General features: G+C 39.0%; 1 pseudogene; it reads left to right on the top strand.

Moving 5' to 3' along the window:
• Positions 1 to 7,092: 7,092 nt before the first annotated feature.
• On the top strand, positions 7,093 to 7,605 carry LOC149149043 (serine carboxypeptidase 1-like; annotated as a pseudogene).
• The last annotated feature ends 13,065 nt before the right edge of the window (positions 7,606 to 20,670 follow it).

The raw sequence follows: 20,670 nt of genomic DNA, 5'->3' as shown, positions 1-20,670 counted from the left end.
GCATTGAAGTATATTGGGTATGAATTACAAGTTTACTATTTATTTACTGCGCGAACTTATATAAATGTGCTGAGTAAGTGAATATAATATAAGGTATCTGTTTATGCGAAGATAAATAACTGTTATAAGAAGATAAGTAAGGTTCGTTGTGTGACTTGGTGAAATAATACAGATCGCTACTCTAGCAGCGTGAAAGCCCCACAACCCCTAGTTAGGGCCGCACGAAGGCAAATATAACAGGGCGCGAAGACCCCGCAGGTCAGGGAAGTGCACGAAGTAACCTGCGCGAAGGTATTCAAAGTTGGACTAAATCAACTCCTCATACATCTCAAGGGTGCGAAACTTGGTTCCAACATGCCCCCATACTGCTTCGGGTGAGACCTCAGTTCATGCTCTGTAGACTATTGTTGAAAGGGCTAGTACTACAGGGATTTGTTTGGCTAATTAACTCTGAAACTTGGTCAGGCCCCAACAAGTCAACATGAGCGCACCCCAGTAGGCTTATAGGGAGCGTTGGTCCTCAAATTGGCTCAAATGATGTAGTTTAGGGATGAAATTCTAGGGGATGAAGGGAACAAGCTTAGGGATTGTGCAAGATGGTGACAAGGGGGAATAAGATGCTGATTGATCCCATTAGGAGGCTCATTGATCAGATGTGACAAAATGGTCTATAACAACTTTTGACACCATGTTGAGAAATCCAGGGGAAGCAAGGTAGATGATTTCTCTTACAATGATAATTGTTTGTGATGTAGTTTTACTTATCTTAATTAACTTATTGTTTCACTTGTTTGTTATTGGTGTTTTATTTATCAAACAAATACCAAAAATTAAAGAACAAAGAGATAAAGGACACAAGATATAGGTCATCCAGGGCCAAAACCTCTCCAATCTTGAGAGGAAAACTCATAGAACACTTCTTCTTATAGAATCTTCAATTGACGAATTCCAAGGCCTAAACCATTGACCAATAACCCCTCGAAGACCAAGTCAAATCCTTCTTCTTGATGTGCTTCTTTTTCACAAAGTCAAATTTGGTCAAACTTGGTTTCTAAAGGTAACAGTTTCTCCTTCGACTTGTATTTCAGACCTGTAACTTTTCAATTGCAACTTGAAATTAATGTAGAAACCTTAGGCCACACGCGTGAGAGAGAATATGGATAAATTTTCCTCTTTTCTTCTTTGCTTGGTAAGATACTCCCTCATCAACAATTCAACCTACAATATAAGCTCTTTGTCACCCAAATTAGTTCCTCTTAGAGTGGCTATAATTTTTGGTCTTCTTGCTGTAGTGAGATGCCCTAATACTCACACGTGTGGAGATATTTTCCCTAAAATAGATCATAAAATCTTCTCTCTTCCTCTTTCCTCCTTCTCTGGGTATTAGTCTTCTTTTCTTGTTTAGATCGAATTTATTGTGCTTGAGTGAATGCCCCCTTGAATGGGGTCGGGTGCTCCTTTATACGAGCTTCTCAACTTGTTAAATATGCTGACATGCCTTATAGTTAGGTTGATTGCAAATTTTTGAAGGCTGACCTCGTCATTAGCTCTTGACAAGGTATTGGAGGGTATTTTGACTTGACTTTGACTCAAATAATTTTTTCTTACAATATGTAACATGCCTAAGAAGGGTCATTCATACATGACAAAGACTCCCTAGACTTGTAGACTCAATAACAAGCCCTAAAAGCTCACAATGGGAGCTTATCCTAAAAATAAATTCTCTTCAGCATGAAACCCATGCCTTAAGATCAACAATAATACTTTATTTTTCTCATTACAATAAATACATAAAATCATGATTACATATGTCATTGTGAAGACCAAAATTAGTTACATATTTCAATAGATTGTAGGCCAACATGAGCTACTTGTCCAAGCCTTTTCACAACCTTCGTCAGGTGATAAAGCATCTACCTATAAAATGATGTCTGGTAAGTCTCTTGGAATTCTTGAATATGTAGTTAATGTTGTAAATTTAAACTCTAATACTCTTTTCCCTCCATTTTTGTAAACTTTTGAAATCTTTAATTATAATGTTCATAATTTTTCAGTTGATTTGATGCATCTATGAATGTAATACCATTATTTGTCACTAATAAAAGTAATGCTAAATGAGATAAAACTAAATTATGCATGGATCATCCAGCTCGACAGATCACTAGCCTAGGAAATTGGTGAACTCACCAATGTTATTATTCGTCTCTCATCAGACCATAAAGTGAAACAATGTATTAATATTTTTATTGTAGACATTCCTGAAGCCTATGTTGAGTAGAGATTCGTCCAACAAACTTCAAGGATATTTTTCAACAAATTGGATGCATTTATGGCTTCCATACAAGGGAAGAAACACCAAATTCGAGTAGAAAGTGAACCCTACATGAAACACATTGTGACACTACTTGAGGGTCATAATGACTCTATTGGCTTTGCGGACATGATCTTTGGGAATTTTTTCTTGGAAATTGATCACGGGTGTTATCAAGAAAAACCATCACTAGTCTCACCAGATACATAATTGGAGCTCCTTCCTTGCACTGCAACTGGTGCTAATGAATCTTGTAACATAGATGTACATAGTAGTAATTTTATAGAACTAGATTAGTAGATAATGATAGTTGGATTCTGTATTTTTATGGTTCAAAGAATTAGGATGGTTCGAGAGTCAGTTGTGTTCTCACAAACCCTCACAAGAAGTGGATTCTATCATGCCGTTTTGTGTTCGAGTACACAAATAATACTACTGAATATGAAGCACTCATTATAGGATTAAAGAAAGTCATTTATCTTAAGGTAGAGATACTCAAGGTAATTGGTGACCCAGAGGTCATTATCCCTCAGGTATGGAATATTATCCATTGTGTTCACTAAGTTTAAAAAACTACCGGCGGGAGGTATAGTGACTTATTTCTCATTTTAAAGCTTTCAATATCATTTCATTCCCAGAATTATAAATATCACAACATATACATTAGTTAATGCAACTGCTAGGATGTCACCTTTGAAAAATGGTTTTTCTGTAGAAACTATATATGAATCGTTTGTACCTGACAACACAACTAACTTTCATGTTTTTAATGATGACCAGTAGCTACTACATTTTATGGCCAATGCGGATGTGTTTAAAAATGTGACCATTGAAGACGATGAGAACGATAAGGCTTTATAGGAAGTAGTTGATGCGGTGAAATGGAATACTATGCCTAAAGGTGTGGTGTCTCTGGAAAAACTTTACTACTTGAAAAATTGATTCAAAGGACCGGTTACTACTAAGGCTTAAAGCTCAAAGTTATCATATGTACAAGTTAATTTGGGAACTCAAGATGATCTGAAATATGTAAACCTCACTACATGTTTTCTCCACAAGAACAACAAGCATTCATCCACCTTTTCAAACAGTATTGTGATGTGTTTTCATGGAATTACAATGATTTAAATACATATGATATTCATATTATCCAATATGTCAATCCGATAAAAAAAGGCATGAAACCATTTCAACAAAAGTTGGGGAAAGTTCATCCCATGCTCGAGTCCCTAATTTAGAAGGAATTAAGGAAGTTATTGGATGCTCATATCATTTTCAAGGTCAGACATTCTACTTGAGTTTCAAATCTGGTCCATGTTAGGAAAAACTTTGGTGAGATATGTAGAAAACTAAATCAACTAATAAAATATTAATAAAATACACAGAGACAGAAAAACTAGACATGGCGGAAAAGGCCTCGGCCTTACATTATTCCTCACATTCTGATTATTAAAATAATGTTTATGATACATATAAATACATGAGGAAGTTGTCTCAAGATAGTGCATCTATCTTGAACAAACTTGGTTGAGAAAATATCTCAAAAACACACTAAACTAGGAGAACTAGTTGGAGAGAATCTTTCATCCTATCTAAACTCCCTAGTTTGAGGAACTAACTCCTAATTCTCAAGATTTGATTTATTTAATTATAATTTTGGATTTATAATATTTTTATTATGAGAGTGAGGCTACATCCCCCCCCCAATGATAAATCCAAAATAAGAACAAGGAACCCTCTTCCAAGTTCTCAAGTTGATCCTCAAAAAACATTTGCTTGAAAAATCGCCAAAGCTGGATGCTAAAGAAACTGCAATATGAAGAGACCACGAGTCAACTGCATGTCTGATTCATCTCTTAATGTCGCTTGACAACTCCATTGCGTGCCAAGCTGCAAAAGGATCCATCTGAACTTTGCTTGCAATCAACATCCTTTTTCCACTGACAAAATATAGAGAATGCTCACTGGCTGATGAAGTTGAAAAACAACTCACTCTTGCTTTTGCTGTGTTTGAAAACTGCTCACTACTGACTTTGTTGTCGATTACCCACTGGAAAATTTTGTTGATGCTCACTCACTGATGAAAATTCCCACTCACTGCTTTGCTGATGTTGTCGAGACTTTCAGTCGGACAACCACTGTTAATTTCATTGACATGTTCCCTCCTTTGTCAACTGAAAGGAGAGACAATCTTCTTCAAATTATTGCTAAAATCCCCCCCTTCAAGTGTAGGAGTGTTTCACTAGTGTACTCCCTCGTTCAACTACACGAGAGTACCATCTTCATTTTTACTGTTGGATATAATATGTGTGAGTGAATTCGATTGTAAAACTTATACAATATTCTGATCGTGGATGACATTCCCAGGGATCAATCCATGAATAATCAATCTTCAATTTGGTTGATTGTTGTTGTTTGTTGCATTGTGCTAATAAATGATTTGACTTGCCACAATGGTGACAAGGATGGATATCAAAACACTGATATTCCAGATGACTGACAATGAAGGCAGTTTGGTTTGAATGCAACTTTAGTTTGCGTGCATGTCTGTTTGTTTGCAACTTTCTTAGAACTAGCCGATGTGATTTGTACAAGAAACCCTGCACTGACAAACTTAATGGGCCTTGAATAATCTGGGATATGCAATTTGGTGTCATCTTTGACATATCCTAAGCCTCTTCGATTTCTGTTACTTTGGATTTCTTCCCATGGCTTGATGATTGTTTTGGAAGAAAGTTGAACTGGATCAGGGACTACTTCGACACTTGAAGTGGGTTGGATCAATGACTTGGAATCATTCGATGTATTTGTATTGTTCAAAGACTTGGAAGCATCACTCTTCTCTAGCAACTCAATTCTTTGTAGTTGCGACTCGAGTTGAAGGAACTCAATCATTTAATGTGCATGTTGAAGATGCACTTGAATATCAGTAAGAGTTGTTTTGCTGATTTTCACCATGTCGCCAGCTGATGATAAAATCAAATTGTTAAGAATTTGGGATAGTTGAATGTGTGTCATCATGTTAGCTTGCTCACTTTGATTCAGGCTCGCTTGTACTTTTGCTTAATTTTCTTCAATTAACTTCACACTGGCTCGTTTGTTGTAGATGTCGTGCTTTGAACTTTCGCACTTGATTTTGACACGCTTGCTTGCTTGGTTGTTTGAATGACACACTTGCTTGCTTTGTTGTTCGAATGACACGCTCGCTTGCGTTGTTGTTTGAATGAAACACTCCTTGATTTATTTCTTATTGCACTTGCATTAAACATTGGATTGATTTGATGCTCACTTGAAGAATAGAATACTAGAATTCACACTCGTTTGATGATGATTGCTTGCTAGATGGCTTGCTTGAACTTGCTTGATTGATTACTGACACTTTGTGCTTTCTTGAATGTACTCACTGAATGTGCTAATTTTAAAAAAGGAAGGGTGTCAAACACTGTCAAAAATGCACCCAAGAGACAAATGACAAGTTCAATCTTGATGACTCAGTTGAAGACTTACTTGACTTAATGTATTCACCTTAACAATTCAAATTAGTTTGCCGGTTACAACCGAGAATGCACCCGTATAATTTAGTTAAAAAATGTTTATCTGCAAGGGATAAATGTGTTAATGATGTTGATGTCGTATTGGCTTGAAATGCTTGATTTTGTAGTGTACTTAACTTGATTGCTTTGATTACATGATGTGAAATGTGCTCGCTTGGATGATCATCTTATCAAGTTGATGATGTGACGCTTTGTGATTGTGTACTTAAGCTTGATTACAAGAGCTTGATTAAGTGTTCTTATACTTAAGCTTTCTTATGTGCATGTAGTTTGTTTAAGCATAATACAAAGAGAGCGTTTTGATAATCTGAACACAAGTCATGCACATGCATTCATTACACACGGTGTACCTAAGATCCCCTTATTCAATTTTGGGCAGATCTAGGACACAAGCACCACAAAAATTATGATTTTATTAATTATTGAATTACATTATTCTTCAATGTCACATCTTTGTCGTGGAAACTTCTTAATGAGAATGTCACACTTGAAAACTTTGGAAGCAAATTGTATTCAAAAACTGCCTGCACTGACTCAATCGCTCTCAAAGTAAAACATTACTTTTAATTACAATAATGACTTTCAGTTATCACTCCAAATACAAAAAATTCACTTATGACTTCAAACATGACTCCCAAAAACACTTCAAAGAGATTGACACTTATATCTCAACCAAAGTTTTTCCAAAGGCATACTACAAAATCCACTGTGGTGACATTCGAATGACTGCATACGCGTATGCATTCCTAGTAAAATGGTTCAGAAGATTTCCATAGTAAAAATCCCGAGATTTATATATATTAGGTGAAAGTTATGCAGGAAATTACGTTCCAGAGTTGGCTGCAACTATTTTAAACCAGAAAAAGAAGTTGCAGATATCCTTCATCAAGTTAAAAGGAATATTGGTGGGGAATGGGATAATGGATAGTGATAAGGATAGCATTGGATAATTTACATACCCATGGTCACATGCATTGATATCGGATGAAACTTATAATGGTCTAATCGATAGCTGTACTAAAGCAGTTGTGAATTTTAAATTGTGCGTAGAATCGAAAAATAAAATGTCTACGGAGATGGGAAATATCGATCCGTACAGCATCTATGCTCCCCTATGCTCAAAAAATTTATCCAAGGAAGAAAAAGCTGCAATTTCGGAATATGATCCTTGCATCAAAGACTATATATACGCCTATCTTAATAGGTAAAGTGTTTAGAAAGCCATAAATGGAGATATTAAATGCAGTTGAATTATTGATTTTTTCTGTGATGATGACAACAACAATTTTGCCCTCCCATCAGCACACTACCCAACGTGACGCACTGCGCTCATGGCGCAGAGATAGAAGACATAATAGCCATGGCCTACAAACTGCAGAGTGGGGTTCTGGTAGTTCCCTCATCAGTCTTAGGAACAAATCATAATATTTGAGTGAGTCAAAGAATGAGTGTCGCAGGAAACCAACCGATTATCTCCCGCGTGGTCTGCCAGGATAGCCAAAGGGCATCAAATTTAGACAATACTCGGGATATGTAACAGTTAACGCCAGTGCAGGCAGAGCGCTTTTCTACTATTTCGCGGAGGCGTTTCCACATCCCAGAAAGAGACCGCTGGTTCTCTGGTTTAATGGCAGGCTTGGATGTTCGTCACTCAAATATGGAGCAACGGTGGAGCTGAGACCTTTTAGGATAAACCCAGATGGAAAATAGCTTCGCTTCAATCGCTACTCATGGAACTGAGCGACCAATATCTTGTTTTTGGAGTCCCTAGCGAGCGTTGGGTTCTCTTACTCCAACACGAGCTCTGATACCACATGTAGAAAACTAAATCAACTAATAAAATATTAATACAATACATGGAGACATAGAAAAACCAGACATGGCGAAAAAGGCCTTAACCTTACAGTATTCCTCACATTATCATTATTAAAATAATGTTTATGATACATATAAATACATGAGGAAGTTGTCTCAAGATAGTGCATCTATCTTGAAAAAGCTTGGTTGAGAAAATATCTCAACAACACACTAATCTAGGAGAACTAGTTGGAGAGAATCTCTCATCCTATCTAAACTCCCTAGTTTGAGGAACTAACTCGTAATTCTCAAGACTTGATTTATTTAATTATAATTTTGGATTTATAATTGTTTTATTATGAGAATGAGGCTAACAAGATAAGGTTATGTGTCGAATTTTGCAATCTCAACAACGCATCAGACAAATATAATTACCCAGTTCCATCCTGTTGTGGCCACAACAACATTTTTTCGAGTGTTTTTACTGTTCCTTCCAGGGAATAGCTGTTGTTCCCTAAAGGGAACAACACCGTTTTGGAGAGGGAACAACTTCTGTTCCCTCCAGGGAAAAACACTTTTAGAGTTTTTGTTGTGGCCACAACCACCACCCTATTAAAACCTGCTCTGGGGGAAAATTTGAATGGGTCCCTTGAGAAGTTTGATCTTTCGTCTCTTCGGATGATAACCGTAGTTGTTAGATGGAATTATGTCCTCAAAGCTGAATGGTTCAATGATTTATTAATTATGGTTGCAATCTGTTTTAATCATTAGTCCCCAAAAAATCATCGCGCCCTCTTGAGATTTAGAGTCGGAAGGACTCATATATCCCCCAATTGTAGAGTCTGTCTCTTTATGAAAGTTTTTATGAAGGTGAGGTTTGTTTTAGGCGTTTTTGTCATATCTCTCATAATCATAGCTAATGTTGATCATTCATGCAGGCAAGGACCAAGAGAAGAAAAGAAAGGTCGGCGAGCTAATGCATAAGCATCATGAAGGGCTGCAACGAAAGATGCAAAGGGATCGTGAGGTGGTAATAAAATTCGAGAAAGTAATGCAGCCTTTGAATGATCATCGTAGGAACAGCATGCCTAGTCCACATGATACTTCCACCAGCTAGATTTTTGTTTCCATGTGTCGTGGCTTTGTGATAGAATGGGGTAGGATGTCTTAAAATTCTGAGAAGACAGGAAGCATAATAAATGTTGGTATAAGAGTTCTTATGTCACTTTGGGGACTCTAGATGACACCTCTGCACCACTACTGTTGATATTACAAATACATACTCCACAAGAAAGGGATATGGAACCACTGCAGTTTATAATGGAGGCACACTCTATGTTAAGTGGAGGTTCTCCTGACAGCGCAGATCCATCAAGTTGTTGTTACATCCAGCTACACCTTAAATCATGCCAGATGTTCGATGACAAGTGCAGTGTATTCATTTGCCTTTAGGAAATAATAGTGATTAACGTTCAGTCGATACAGGTGTGAAGATATGGCTTGTAGTCCTTCTTCTTTCCATTGGCATCCATTCATTTCCTCCAAGAAATAAAATGCTCCAGCAAATGTGGCCTCGACATGTTAGCGGTTTCATTGACCGTTCTATGTTTGTATATTGAAAAGAATAGGAAGGTGGAAAGTCATGGGAGACCGAGGGTCATTTGTCTTGCTGCATAAGTATTACCTCTGGATATGGGTAAATGACTTTTTTTTGGCAGAAGAGGGGTCGATTTTATTATGCTAATAAAGAAGACTGTTTCGGTCAAGAAGAAGCCTTTTTTCATATTCATTTTCCTTTTTATTTTATGTTTGGAATTAGGGTGTTGTGGCTGGCATGAGGATATATATGTTTTGTTTTTGTGCACAGTGATAACAGACATCTTATGATTAATCTTGGTTATTTGAATATAATTTGTTATCATGGTTAACTCATGAGCGGTCTTTGATTCAAAGCTATATTAAACATCAGTTGCAAGTTTTATTTGTAGAAACAGGAATGTGTATTATTGTATGAATAATTGGATTGCAATTAAGCTTAAATATAGCCTTGTTCATCGGTGAACTTAGTAATTGATTCATTTGGACTTGGAATCTATATATGATGTTTAATCGCTTTTATTATGCTCCTGCAGGATAGATTATGATAGTTAGGACTAGCATAAGTAGGTAGAATCAATATAGATAGAACTTGATACATATAGGTTAGTTGTTTCTTTTGTTGATTTAATGGAAGTCTTCCTCCGGGAAGCAATCTTTCAACACCTATAACAGTTTACGAGATCCTTTGAAACCCATTGGAACTAGCCATTCCAAACGAAAGTAGACCTAATCAGGGTTTGTGATCTGGTTGGTTCCCCTTTGTTGGCATAGCGAAAATTTGCCGTGTCAACAAAATTGGCAGTAGAAGGAGGGCCTGAATTTCCATCCACATCTTTCAAGATTTCATCTATAAATGTCGCACATGGATTCGAAAAGGTTGATGTATGGATCGTAAAGGTCGAAAATATCCTTTTGCCCATTTGGAAGAGCCTCATTTTGAAGAAGAAGAGGTCCCTCTAAGTCCCGTGTTTAGGTCACCCAAGGAAGAGAGACTGTGGGAGTATCTTGTCACTCAGGAACAACCAGTCAGATTACTTGTGCTTACACTCGTTCCCTATCTCAGCGCCCCATCTTTCATTCTTTACCTCTGACAACTAAAAGAAAGCCAAGGATCTGTCCCATAAACGAAAAGACATCTGTAGCCCCTTCTCTTGAAGATATTGTGCTAGAGCCCTTGCAAAGTACCGACACTCCTTGGGAAGAAATTCCTCAGGACCCCCTCCCTAAAGGTAATTCCTAGCTCGATTCGGAAATCCTAACAAAGAACACCCAAGGGAAACCTTCAACCAGAACCTCCCCAACCATAATATGGCTAACATTCCTCCGCCAGGTGGGAATCAACCTCCACCACATCCTCCAGGTGGGAATCAACCCCCACCTCCTCCGGGAGCACTCCCTACCTGGCTTGCATAGGATGTCGTAGCGGTACCTGGGTAGCAACATTGTTGAGCTCATTTATTAACCCAAATTAACACAAGTGTTTAATTATCAATCCGGGTTTGTAAAACTTGGAGGCAAGTCCACAGTGTATGGATATTAGATGTAGCCAAGCTTAGAAGATAAAATTTGAAGAGTTAAGGAAGTACATATTACAAATATAAACCTATTTTAACAATTTCTAATTCACTTATGTAATATGTGAAGGATGAGACTCCTAAGTTAGGAGAACTAGGTTGTCCTTCCCTACAATACTACTTTCATGAAGATAAATCCAAGTCACTAATTAACAATGGTTTATGATGCATAAGATGTAAAAGAAGAGGCTCCTAACTAAGGAGGACGAGATTGTTCTTCTTCGCAATTCTACTATATCATAATCACCATTGCTTCAAACCAAAAATGCAGAAATAACTTCAAATAAGAAAATGAGAATGAAATTCAGTTTTAGTTCAATATCAAATAGAAGGGGAATTTAACTTAAATTCATGTGTGTCCCTTGTTATAGACATTTTTGTGCCTTACAACATTGAGCATGAAATGTCCATAATCCAAGGGATCCAAAGTCCCTAAATGAGTTGTTCCTACCCCTAGAGGAACAAGGTCAACCAATGACAGCTTCTCCCAGAAGTTCTCCACCAAAAACCACTCAGAGACAGTCAATTCAGGATCAATTCAGAGGCTCCACTAGCTGTCTGTGCTGAAATGCAGAGATTACACTAGCTAGGTGCACTGCAACGCAGGTAGAAGCACGACCAGGGTGCGCTGAGCGGGAAATGACAAATGGCAAGTTCATTCAACGAGGTGGAAAGACCCTGGAAGCTTCCAGAATCTTCTCCAATGACACTTGCCTCAATGAATTCAACTAGTGATGAGTAAGAGGTTCTCAACCTCCAAGTGGAAGCAAGAACTGATAGAGAGAAGCCACAAGTCAAAACATAAGCTGACTCATCCTCTCTGCTTACATCTATATATGGATCTCTCACCCAGAGGTTGAGGAGGCTGGAATTTTGTACTTTGCAGAGAATTGCTGTTGGTTTGAGATTGAGATTAGTACATTGGGTGATTTATGCTTTGTTGGAGGAGAGGAAGGGATTCCTTTGCTGGGAGGTAGATGCTGGATCGGAACTCACTTGGTTGTATCTCCTCTTGGACTTTCTTATTTCATCAATAAACTATTTGAGTTTCTCCTACATGTTGTATACCAATGATGTTTTGTTATGCTTACATGTTTAGCTTAATCTAATCTTGAGCTTTTTATGAATGTATATTTGTATCTTTGTGTAGTGTCTCTCTCTTGTGATCTTGCAGGAATTCGGTGAAGCTGGGCCGGTGAAGGAGCAAGAAGTTGGGAGCTACTGAAGAGAGGAGTGATTTGGATCGACAAACTAGCGGAAGATACAGGTTAGTTAGATCCTTCTTCCTCACTTACATTTCATAAAGAAGAATACTCGAATAAGTTTACCTGTTTGTTGCTAAGGAACTATCACCTCTTAGAGTGGGATAGGGGCATTCCGAATTGGATACTTTTCCCAACAACAAATTGGCGACTCCACTGGGGAAAGTATCTTGTTAGTTTATTTGTGTTTCTGGTGTTGTTCTTCTCATAAACTCAGGAGTGCCGAATCGAAATGCATTTGCCATTTTCAAATGCAAAGTAGAGATCTACCACTCTAGCCCACTCACTGGGCCTGTTTTTATGATCTGAAAAAACTGATCCACAAGTGCTCTAACAGCCCTTTGTGATAGATCTTAGTCCTCCTTTAAATCATCCTCCTAATTGTACCTAATTGATAGCTTTGATCCGGCCGAAAACTGTTGATTTAACTACAAACTGCAAACCGTAACCCAGAACCCAGAAACAACTCTCATTTCTGCTTCAGTGTAGACTCTGTGAAGAGGTTCTACATTTCAACGCAGGTCCCGTGAAGGCTACCTGTGCTGAATGTCAAAACCTCTGTGTTGGGAGTGCGCTGATCAGTCTTTGCCTTGTGCAGCTGTGGTTCCCTGCTTCCTTTTGCTCAGTTTTATCTCTGTTTTTGCAGCCTGTTATCAGTCAGTGTACTGATCTGAAACCCCTTTTCTTTTCCTCAATTCCGCCTCAGTTGTATAAAGAAACTGTATTTGTTCTTTGTGTATTTGTTACATCATTTGCAGTTTCCCATTACAAAAGTAAACTAGTCATACTGTCGCCCTTAGATCTAGACCTGTCATAGGTGTCGTTTTGATCTTAGGAGTGAGTTTGTTTGCTGTTCACAGTTGATTGAGCTTTTACTTTTGTCGTTTGGTTTGAATTTATGCATTTCTAGTGTCGAAACAAGTAAATCATAAGGTGTCGTAATCGTCTTTTTGATTTTGAAAAAGGAACTTGTTTATATTTTCACTTGAAATCAAATTCAAATTTGTATAACAGATTTCTTTTTAGGCATCAATATTACGAAAGCGAAAACAAATACATGCATTTGTGCATTTGCATTTTGATAGTTTGCATGCTTTGATTTAGGAAAAGTGCATTACAGTGTGCTCTATGCTCTTTGAGAAAAGTTTGTATCTTCCTTTTCCCCTTGTAGCTAGGATTTTCATTGTTGAAAAGATATAAAAGCTTGCTTATCATCTTTAGACTGCATTTAGAATTGTATCATACATCTCGTGGTGATCTAAAAAGGCAAACTTCTAAGAAAGATCAACCTAAAATAAGTTGAATGAACTTAACAACGCTTTGTAACATAACGCACAACATCGAGGTCTAGGCTAGAGACGTGTTTCGGCGTCGTAAAACCTGGTGACTGTCGATCTCGCTGATGGTTGGGTGATTCCTCCTGAGGGACGATAGCGCCAGTACGGATTGTGCTCCCTCGTACCGTCGAGTATATATTGGGAGACCCCTATAGGCATAAAACCTTTATCCTTAGGAAGTCGTGTCGGCCGCCCTACTGATTGCAATGCACTGAATAGAGCATTCGGGAAGATTGACCGCCCGTACCTTAAAACGTATTCTACGGTTTTGCGAGAAGTTTGGCACACCCTCTACCTAGAACTCCAGAGCAGTTCCTTTTGGCCTTTTTCAGACTCTATAACGGAAAAAGTCCATCCGAGCATTTGTCACTTCGGGCTCGTTAAAACATCGAAGGAGACTAGAGTCATCTTTAGCTTTTTCTCGACTCTTTAAAATTGAAAAAGAAAGTTGTGTCTAAAGCGTCGTTAAAATTTATTTTAAACGGAACAATCACCCCTTTTTCCTGCATTGATCTTTAGGTTGAGAAAATGGATCATACCAACCAAGGAATTCCCCTTGGTGGAAATCCTAGTCCCTTCTCCTCTTGGGGAGATGTTGGTGTGCCCCATATGGCCACATTGTCACTTCCAGGACTGACAATTGGCTTGCAGGTCTGGCTCTTCTCAACCAATGTCGTTCAGAACACCACTATTCCGGAACAGTCGAATCAACAGTTAGACCAGTCTAGAGTTGCCCACCAGCCTTCTACTTCCTCTAATTCTTCCTCTCCTCCTTCCTCTTCGCTTGACGGAACTGGTAAAACAAAAAACCAGGTTCCTAAGGAGAAGAAGGAAAAGAAGAAGAAAGAGAAGAAGAAGAAGGAGCCAAAAGCGACTGGGGGCAAACAAGTGTCGTCTGAAAAAAATCCACACACAGCACTGACTAGGCCTAAATCGCCATGTGTCATATGCAAGGGAGATCACTTCCACAGAGATTGTCCCTGCATCCCTCGGATACTAAGGGACTGGTCTCCCCGTTTGCACAATCCGGTAGCATCAACCTCTGATAGCCATGTTGAATGCATACCGTCAACTAGCGAGAATGAAGTCCTTGGACAAAAAGGGAGAGCTAGATCTCCCTGTAGACTGAGCGAAGGCAATCATGCCATCCACCGTTGTCCCTTCTTAGACGAAGCGAAAAGAGTTTTGGATGATTGTCCGGTTTCACCGTTATGACTTCCTCCTGGATATAAAAAGCTCTTGCCGAGTCCTTCGTTAGTTGAAAATCCATCTGGCACGCTCAAGTGGTCAGCTGAAGCGCCGGTCATTGAAGATGAACCAGCTGAATCCATACCCGACGAAAGTCAAAAGGTCGAGGCGGCAGTTGACCCGGTCTTTCCTTCAGAGGATTTATCTTCGAATGATACAGTCACTGAAGAGAATAAAGATGACACCATCCAAATTCTCTTCATCAACACAGACTCCGACGAACACGGGGGCACTCCCCCCATTCCTTTATCGCATGAAGGAAGTTCGTCAGAGTGATACCCGACCGTTTACTCAGTCCCACCGCCAAGCAACCTAGTTGTCTCCTTTGACTGGAACCAACTAGGCAGACCCCGTTTGCCAGCAAGCATACCATTCAGAATTATCGTCCAAATATACAGAATGGTCATGGTTGGCACCATCATTGATGAAGGGGCATCTGTGAGTATCCTTTCCTCCACTGCTTGGAAAGCACTTGGTTCGCCAACGCTTTTGCCTGAAATGAGAAATCTGGCAGGCTTTGATAAAGGAACCAGTCGACCTTTAGGGATCCTCCCCAATGTGCCTATCACATTGAAAGGGAAGACCGTTCAAATGAACGTGATGGTTGTTCAAGGACCCTTGGATTATAACCTACTCCTTGGACGAGACTATATATATTGCATGGGAGCCATCGTCTCCTCACTCTTTAGAGTAATGTGTTTTCCGCACGAAGGAAGAGTGGTCAAGCTCGTGGACCAGCTTTCATTTCCCGGATCACGCATCGCAAATAGTCATATACCTTCCCTAAATGGTCTCTTCACGCAAGAAATGTCTCAACCTACGGTCCGTCCTCCCGATGAGCACGAGTGATTCGGAAGGATATGACTGGAACCCAGGGGGCATGCGTCCTGGTCTGCTTTGGCAGGAAAACTTTGGGTATAGGGTAGGTTTCCGCGGGAGAATATGACTAGTCTGTACCCCGTCCGTCTTGGAAGAGGGGTTATTCTAGAATAAGATTCTTTTGTCAAAGTTATGTGTTTGGCGCTCGTTGTCACTCACCTTTGTCTATCTCGGTAGACACCGCCGAAGAAATGTTTTGTTTGAAAGATTAATAGAACAATCTTTGGGTAACCTGAAAGAGGTAGGCCTCTCCCGGTAAAACAAATGTTTTATTGGACTAAGAAGGGGTAACCTTGAAACCATATTTTATACTTGGGGGCATGCAAACCTTTTGGAATGCAAGCAAGGGGCGGCTATTTATTTTTTAAATTTTTAGGTCCTCCCTTTAAACCTGTAGGTCTAACCCTTTAAACTCGTAGGATTAGTTGTTTCCGAACTTTCATAACGAAAGGATGCGGGGCATAGCTTTGGTAAGGCGCAAGCTCCATAAAAAATGGCATCTTACATGAGACATTCTTATCATATGACTGGATTATCGAGCAGTTTTAGCACATAGTTCATGCTCGTTAAAAAATAAACATAAGATCGAGCAGTTTTAGCACATAGTTCATGCTCATTAAAAAATAAACATAAGATTGAGCAGTGTTTTTCCGCGTTTAAGCTCGTTAAAAAATGAACTATCTTCCGGTAAATAACCACCGTGAATGTAACCTTATCAGCCATTAAAGCCTTGGTCGTGTTTGCACCGTCACCTCCACTTTTCCATTGGCCGATCATTCACCTCCATATGATTGTTTACCCATTTTAAGGAACAGCTGCGAAGAGTGATTTCACTAGCCATCCTTGTGACACTGCCGTGCTTGGAAAATTCCAACCCTTACCTGGAATCAACTGCTAACCCGTTTTATCACTCGTTCCTCAAAAGACGAGTCTTCTTTAAGCTCTTTTCATCTGACTCATAAAATATGAAAAGATTGCCGAGTTTTGGCCTTCCAGCTCGTTAAAGCGACCGGAAGTGCTATCCCTCCTTTAGATTTTAATCTTTTTGGACCTGAGGGATTATTGCACAAAAAGATCGAGCGCTTGTTTTGTTCGGCTCGTTAAAACTATCGAAAACTCATCCCTTCTGTATTGTTTTATACTTTTTCGGACTTAAGGGATTAGATGACGAAAAAGGACTTTCGGAGTTGACTTTACGTACCTTTTCAGACTCTCTAAAAATGAAAAGGACCAAGTTATCTTTGTCGTTAGACTCGTTAAATACATTAAATAGCGACAAACTTGTCTTTAGACGAGAACGAGTTTCACTATCGCTAGGCTCGTTAAAACATAGCGATGGGTTTGCCCGAAGGGCAAATTATAGAACAAGCATATGTTATCCTCCTCAAGCTTGACAAAAATAAAGCGGTACTGGTCAGCAATGACTGGGGAAAAATTGGGAAGAAACTCAAAGAACTTTATTGGTAGCAAGTCGCTCTTGAACATGACACTTCCACTCCGTGCCTGAGTCGGGTTGGGTTGTTTCATTCACCGGTCACATCACCATGGTCTCGCCATACCATCCATCTTTGGGGCAAATGCTACCAATCCATCACACAAGTGTCGCCAATATGTTCAAGAGAAGTCATCCAGAGAAGTCAACCATGTCCCATCCACTACCATACATTATCCTTCATCCTTTCATGACCTCCACCCTGAACCATATATCATCAGATCGTTTTCACCTCCATCAAAATCATTTGCTCCGTTCCGTGTCACTGATGTGGGATACATTAAGGCCCTCCTTTGACGGATCGCTTCTTGTCGACATCAGCTCATTATCCAAGAAGTTGATCTAGGAACAACCCCTTCAGTACTTTGAAGCTTGCATGCCTCAATGGCAAGTTTCTCACTTCCGGCGACAGGTATACATCAATGACCTTCGAGCGAAAGATTTTGCATGGTGTTCGACGCAAAGTCATTTATTCACACCACGTGAATTGTACTGCAGTACCTTGAGGGTCATTATCGTTATCGGCGATTCCTCTCGCGCTTGTTAACGGTTTACCTCATTGACCAGTAATCAAGCGATGTCTTTCCATGTTCGACTTCAGAACATTTCTCACATGGATCGACTTGTACTTAGAGTGAAGATCGGACGAGATTGAAGACCCCGAATCTAATTTCATCCATCCGGTCTGCGATATATATTCAGGAAAAATAAATACATTGACATGTATAGCATTATAGCAGATAACCATCCTACCAAAAGGATGATGATTTCATCAAAATCATCAGTCTACCATCAGATGATTGTCTGTTCTATGGACAGAAAAATGAATTTATAAAGCTGAGCATGGGAATGCCCGCCTCAGCTAGATCATGAAAGCAGTATGAAAAATAATGTATTGTATTGTATCTTATTACATGTCTCCTCCCAACATTGAAAGAACTTCGGATCCTCCTAATAAAGCATTTCACCCGATAAATGGCCTCATACTTTAGGGGGCAACTGTTATAGACATTTTTGTGCCTTACAACATTGAGCATGAAATGTCCATAATCCAAGGGATCCAAATTCCCTAAATGAGTTGTTCCTACCCCTAGAGGAACAAGGTCAACCAATGACAGCTTCTCCCAGAAGTTCTCCACCAAAAACCACTCAGAGACAGTTAATTCAGGATCAATTCAGAGGCTCCACTAGCTGTCTGCGCTGAAATGCAGAGATTACACTGGCTAGGTACACTGCAACGCAGGTAGAAGCACTACCAGGGTGCGCTGAGCGGGAAATGACAAATGGAAAGTTCGTTCAACGAGGTGGAAAGACCCTGGAAGCTTCCAGAATCTTCTCCAATGACACTTGCCTCAATGAATTCGACTAGTGATGAGTAAGAGGTTCTCAACCTCCAAGTGGAAGCAAGAACTGACAGAGAGAAGCCACAAGTCAAAACATAAGCTGACTCATCCTCTCTGCTTACATCTATATATGGATCTCTCACCCAGAGGTTGAGGAGGCTGGAATTTTGTACTTTGCAGAGAATTGCTGTTGGTTTGAGATTGAGATTAGTACATTGGGTGATTTATGCTTTGTTGGAGGAGAGGAAGGGATTCCTTTGCTGGGAGGTAGATGCTGGATCAGAACTCACTTGGTTGTATCTCCTCTTGGACTTTCTTATTTCATCAATAAACTATTTGAGTTTCTCCTACATGTTGTATACCAATGATGTTTTGTTATGCTTACATGTTTAGCTTAATATGATCTTGAGATTTTTATGAATGTATATCTGTATCTTTGTGTAGTGTCTCTCTCTTGTGATCTTGCAGGAATTCGGTGAAGCTGGGCCGGTGAAGGAGCAATAAGCTGGGAGCTACTGAAGAGAGGAGTGATTTGGATCGAAAAACTAGCGGAAGATACAGGTTAGTTAGATCCTTCTTCCTCACTTACATTTCATAAAGAAGAATACTCGAATAAGTTTGCATGTTTGTTGCTAAGGCACTATCACCTCTTAGAGTGGGATATGGGCATTCCGAATTGGATACTTTTCCCAACAACATCCCTCCATATGTAGATTAGAATTAAGCCGATATTCATTCAGCAATCATCACACATCTAAATACATTTGAAACAAGAACTAATTTATGAAAACTATGAAAATTTAACCAAGAAGTGCCCTCCACCCTTGCCTTGCACACTTGAAGAAATCTCATCTACAACAACTTTAGTAAATAAACCAAGCATGAACAAAAAATTGAAATGAAACAAGTTCTTCAATTATCTTTCAGTCTTCAAAGAGTCTCAAAATCAAATTACATAAATTCTACATAAATTCTCCCTTTCATAAGCCTTCAAAGTTTTGGCTTAAATAGAAGATCATGAAACAAACTGATCTAAAGTATCTCTAACAACTATATCTATCCATACATCCAATCTAGCACTAGAAATATGGACAATCCCATGAAAGCATAAAACTGGCCTATTTCCTAGGGCTTTTCTGGATGACTAGTCATGTTTGACCAGCTTTGACTGAGCCTGATTTAGCTTGTTTTGACTGAACCAATTGGAATTAGTTCAGTCCTAGTTCTAAAGCTTTCCATTCATGTATCTAGCTCAAGCCCAAGCATCCTGCAAATATGTCATCCACATAGCAAATATTCTGTCCAAAAATACTCTTAAAACCCAATTTTTGTAAAAATATCTAAAAATTGAAAAACATAATTTATTTGCTTGAATATGCATAATAAGGTAAAAACAAGGTGTATATGGATGGTATATGGTGGAAAATGATGGAAATTAGGTGGATTTTAATAAGCAAAATTTGATAAAAAATGAGGGCCAACATCTCCCCCTTGCTTACTCTCAAGCATGTCCTCATGCTTGCCTTTGTCTCCTTGACCTTTTGCTTCTATATGCTGACTAGCCTGCTGATGTACCTGTGGCTCTGACCCTTGAAGATGAAGCTTTCTCTTGAGCTACCTGTAAAAGGATATCTATGCCTTCATGTACTTTTTCTCCTTCCTTGTAGATGGCATTCTTTACTTTTCCTCCTTTCCTTTCCTCTGTTTTTCTAAAAAGAAATTTCATCATTTCTCTTTGAAGTGTTGCTCTTTGTAATATTCTTCACCTATCAGTGGATTTTTTTTTGGCTTGGGCTATGTATTCTGGAGTGATGGGAACAAAAATATCTCTGATGTGTGATGAGGTTTCACCACCAACACACAAATACAACAACTTTACATTATTCTTCCTCTCATGATAAAACACCAGAAATAACACCAATAAATCATTTTGGATGAGCAAATTCAGAGAAGACAACAAATAAAACTTGAATTTTTTAATACATTTTGACACAAGATTCATGTCCCTCTCAAATTAGAAATATCAACAACTTCACTTAAAGGAGCCAATATCCATTTGCCCTCACATCTTCACTAAAGGAAGCCAATCTTGCAATGTCGCACAGTTCACAGAGAAAACACCAATCGAAAAAAAAATTAAAGCTTCTTTCACTTGTGCAAGGTTTTCTTTTCTTGTATAATTCTTCTACAAAATAACTTGTGCCAATCCTTTTTATGACTAGGAATTTACTTTCAATTTAGCCACTTTTTTACCCACGCAATCTGAAAAATAGG

This window comes from Pinus tabuliformis, chromosome 9 (assembly GCF_031772625.1).
Source record: "Pinus tabuliformis cultivar Carrire ecotype Pingquan chromosome 9, CPIR1, whole genome shotgun sequence".
NCBI lineage: Eukaryota > Viridiplantae > Streptophyta > Pinopsida > Pinales > Pinaceae > Pinus > Pinus tabuliformis.
Note: the sequence above shows the minus strand (reverse complement) of the source record. Positions and strands in the feature narration are given on the sequence as shown.